At 42.2% G+C, this 4,665-nt stretch overlaps 1 non-coding gene across 1 annotated transcript; it reads right to left on the bottom strand.

Moving 5' to 3' along the window:
- Window positions 1–349: 349 nt before the first annotated feature.
- On the bottom strand, window positions 350–457 carry LOC112714100 (small nucleolar RNA R71). Its single transcript, XR_003159055.1, has one exon. It is a non-coding gene; the product is annotated as a small nucleolar RNA R71 (small nucleolar RNA).
- Between the last annotated feature and the right edge of the window lie 4,208 nt (window positions 458–4,665).

The following is a 4,665-nucleotide window of genomic DNA, read 5'->3' as shown; positions in this document are numbered from 1 at the left end:
TACTGCACCTACTCCCGACTTCTATGGGAGAAGCATCTCTATCCCTGCCATTGGAGCAAACAACTTTGAGCTTAAGCCTCAATTAGTTTCTCTAATGCAACAGAATTGCAAGTTCCATGGACTTTCATTGGAAGATCCTCATCAGTTCTTAGCTGAGTTCTTGCAAATCTGTGACACTGTCAAGACTAATGGGGTTGACCCTGAGGTCTACAGACTTATGCTATTCCCTTTTACTGTAAGAGACAGAGCTAGGACATGGTTGGACTCACAACCTAAAGAAAGCCTGATTTCTTGGGAAAAGCTAGTCAATGCCTTCTTGGCAAAGTTCTTTCCACCTCAAAAATTGAGTAAGCTTAGAGTGGAAGTCCAAACCTTCAGACAGAAGGAAGGAGAATCCCTCTATGAAGCTTGGGAAAGATACAAACAATTAATCAGAAAGTGTCCCTCTTATATGCTTTCTGAATGGAGCATCATAGGTATTTTCTATGATGGTCTCACTGAACTATCCAAGATGTCTTTGGATAGCTCTGCTGGAGGATCTCTTCATCTGAAGAAGACACCTACAGAAGCTCAAGAACTAATTGAAATGGTTGCAAATAACCAATTCATGTACACTTCTGAAAGAAATCCCGTGAACAGTGGGACAAATCAGAAGAAAGGAGTTCTTGAGATTGATACTCTGAATGCCATATTGGCTCAGAACAAAATATTGACTCAGCAAGTCAATATGATTTCTCAAAGTCTGTCTGGAATGCAAAATGCACCAAGCAGTACTAAGGAAGCTTCATCTGAAGAAGAAGCTTATGACCCTGAGAACCCTTCAATGGAAGAGGTGAATTACATGGGAGAACCCTATGAAAACACCTATAATCCTTCATGGAGAAATATCCAAATTTCTCATGGAAGGATCAACAGAGACCTCAATAAGGTTTCAACAACAATAATGGTGGAAGAAACAGGTTTAGCAATGGCAAGCCTTTTCCATCATCTTCTTAGCAATAGATAGAGAGTTCTAAGCAAAACACCTCTGACTTAGCAACCATGGTCTCTGATCTAATCAAAACCACTCAAAGTTTCATGACTGAAACAAGATCCTCCATTAGAAATTTGGAGGCACAAGTGGGTCAGCTGAGCAAGAAAATTACTGAACTCCCTCATAGTACTCTTCCAAGCAATACAGAAGAAAATCCAAAAGGAGAGTGCAAGGCCATCAACATGGCCGAATTTGGAGAGGAGGGGGAGGCAGTAAACGCCACTGAGGAAGACCTCCATGGACGTCCACTGACCTCCAATGAGTTCCCCAATGAGGAACCATGGGAATCTGAGGCTCAAAATGAGACCATAGAGATTCCATTGGACTTACTTCTGCCATTCATGAGCTCTGATGAGTATTCTTCCTCTGAAGAGGATGAGTATGTCACTGAAGAGCAAGTTGCTAAATACCTTGGAGTAATCATGAAGCTAAATGACAAGTTATTTGGAAATGAGACTTGGGAGGATGAACTCCCTTTGCTCACCAAAGAACTGGATGACTTGTCTAGGCAGAAATTACCTCAAAAGAGACAGGATCCTGGGAAGTTTTCAATACCTGGTACCATAGGCACCATGACCTTCGAGAAGGCCTTATGTGACTTAGGGTCAAGTGTAAACCTCATGCCTCTCTCTGTAATGGAGAAGCTAGGGATCTTTGAGGTGCAAGCTGCAAAAATCTCACTAGAGATGGCAGACAATTCAAGAAAACAAGCCTATGGACTTGTAGAGGATGTTCTGGTAAAAGTTGAAGACCATTACATCCCTGCTGATTTCATAGTCCTAGAGACTGGGAAGTGCATGGATGAATTCATCATCCTTGGCAGACCCTTCCTAGCCACAGCAAAGGCTGTGATTGATGTTGATAGAGGAGAATTGATCATTCAAGTGAATGAAGAATCCTTGGTGTTTAAGGCTCAAGGATATCCATCTGTCATCATGGAGAGGAAGCATGAAGAGCTTCTCTTAAAACAGAGCCAAACAGAGCCCCCGCAGTCAAACTCTAAGTTTGGTGTTGGGAGGCCACAACCAACTTCTAAGTTTGGTGTTCAACCCCCACATTCAAACTTTAAATTTGGTGTTGGGAGGTTCCAACATTGCTCTGAGCATCTGTGAGGCTCCATGAGAGCCCTCTGTCAAGCTACTGACATTAAAGAAGCGCTTGTTGGGAGGCAACCCAATGTTATATTTTATCTATTTTTCCTTTGTTATTTTATGTTTTCTGTAGGTTGATGATCATGAGAAGTCACAAAATCAATTGAAAAAGCAAAAACAGAATGAAAAACAGAAAGAAAAATATCACACCCTGGAGGAAGATCCTACTGGCGTTTAAACGCCAGTAAGGCTAGCGGATGGGCGTTTAACGCCCAGTCTGGCACCATTCTGGGCGTTTAACGCCAGAAAGGGGCACCAGACTGGCGTTAAACGCCAGAAAAGGGCAAGAAGTTGGCGTTAAACGCCAGAAAGGGGCACCAGCCCGGCGTTTAACGCCAGAATTGGCACAAAGAGCAATTTTGCTCGCCACTTGGTGCAGGGATGACTTTTCCTTGACACCTCAGGATCTGTGGACCCCACAGGATCCCTACCTACCCCACCACTCTCTCTCTCTTCTTCACCCATTCACCAATCACCTCAACACCTCTTCCCCAAAAACCCTTCACCTATCAAATCCCATCTTTCTCTTCACCACTCACATCCATCCTTCATAAAACCCCACCTACCCTACCATTCAAATTCAAACCACTTTCCCTCCCAAACCCACCCATACATGACCGAACCATAACCCTCCCCCACTCCTATATAAACCCTTTTTCACTCCTTCATTTTCACACAACCTAAACACTACTTCTCCCCCCTTTGGCCGAACCACAAGGCCATCTCCATCTCCTCTATTTCTTCTTCTTCTACTCTCTTCTTTCTTCTTTTGCTCGAGGACGAGCAAACCTTTTAAGTTTGGTGTGGTAAAAGCATTGCTTTTTGTTTTTCCATAACCATTTATGGCATCCAAGGCCGGAGAAACCTCTAGAAAGAGGAAAGGGAAGGCAAAAGCTTCCACCTCCGAGTCATGGGAGTCATCTCAAGGGTGCATCAAGACCACTTCTATGAAGTTGTGGCCTTGAAGAAGGTGATCCCCGAGGTCCCTTTCAAACTCAAAAAGAGTGAATATCCGGAGATCCGACATGAGATCCGAAGGAGAGGTTGGGAAGTTCTTACCAACCCCATTCAACAAGTCAGAATCTTAATGGTTTAAGAGTTCTATGCCAATGCATGGATCACCAAGAACCATGATCAAAGTGTGAACCCGGATCCAAAGAATTGGCTTACTATGGTTCGGGGGAAATACTTGGATTTTAGTCCGGAAAATGTAAGGTTGGCATTCAACTTGCCCATGATGCAAGGAGATGAACACCCTTACACTAGAAGGGTCAACTTTGGTCAAAGGTTGGACCAAGTCCTCACAGTCATTTGTGAAGAGGGCACCCAATGGAAGAGAGATTCAAGAGGAAAGCCGGTTCAATTGAAAAGGCATGACCTCAAACCCGTGGCTAGGGGATGGTTGGAGTTTATCCAACGCTCAATCATTCCCACTAGCAACCGGTCCGAAGTTACTATAGACCGGGCTATCATGATTCATAGCATCATGATTGGAGAAGAAATAGAAGTTCATGAGGTGATATCCCAAGAACTTTATAAGGTGGCGGACAAGTCCTCTACCTTGGCAAGGTTAGCCTTTTCTCATCTCATTTGTCACCTCTGTTATTCAGTTGGAGTTGACATAGAGGGAGACATCCCCATTGATGAGGACAAGCCCATCACTAAGAAGAGGATGGAGCAAACAAGAGACCCCTCTCATCATCAAATCCCTGAGATGCCTCAAGGGATGCACTTTCCTCCACAAAATTATTGGGAGCAACTAAACACCTCCCTAGGAGAATTGAGTTCCAACATGGGACAACTAAGGGTGGAGCACCAAGAACACTCCATTCTCCTCCATGAAATTAGAGAAGATCAAAGAATCATGAGAGAGGAGCAACAAAGACAAGGAAGAGACATTGAGGAGCTCAAGCACTCCATAGGATCTTCAAGAGGAAGAACAAGCCGCCATCACTAAGGTGGACCCGTTCTTTAATTTCCTTGTTCTTTATTTTCTGTTTTTCGAAAATTATGCTTGTGTTTATCTATGTTTGTGTCTTGTGATCATTAGTGTCTTAGTGTCTATGCCTTAAAGTTATGAATGTCCTATGAATCAATCACCTTTCTTGAATGAAAAATGTTCTTAATTGAAAAAGAAAAGAATTGCATGAATTTTGAATTTTATAACAGTTTAATTATTTTGATGTGGTGGCAATACTTTTGTTTTCTGAATGTATGCTTAAACAGTGCATATGTCTCTTGAATTTGTGGTTCATGAATGTTGGCTCTTGAAAGAATGATGAAAAAGGAGACATGTTATTGAGGATCTGAAAAATCATAAAAATGATTCTTGAAGCAAGAAAAAACAGTGAATACAAAAAAAAAAGAAGAAAAAAAATTTTCGAAAAAAAGAGAAAGAGAAAGAAAGAAAAAAAAAGAGAGAAAAGAAAGAAAAAGAAAAAAATAAAGTTGTGATCCAAGGCAAAAAGAGTGTGCTTAAGA

The sequence above is a fragment of the Arachis hypogaea genome, chromosome 9 (genome assembly GCF_003086295.3).
Source record: "Arachis hypogaea cultivar Tifrunner chromosome 9, arahy.Tifrunner.gnm2.J5K5, whole genome shotgun sequence".
Classification (NCBI taxonomy): domain Eukaryota; kingdom Viridiplantae; phylum Streptophyta; class Magnoliopsida; order Fabales; family Fabaceae; genus Arachis; species Arachis hypogaea.
Note: the sequence above shows the minus strand (reverse complement) of the source record. Positions and strands in the feature narration are given on the sequence as shown.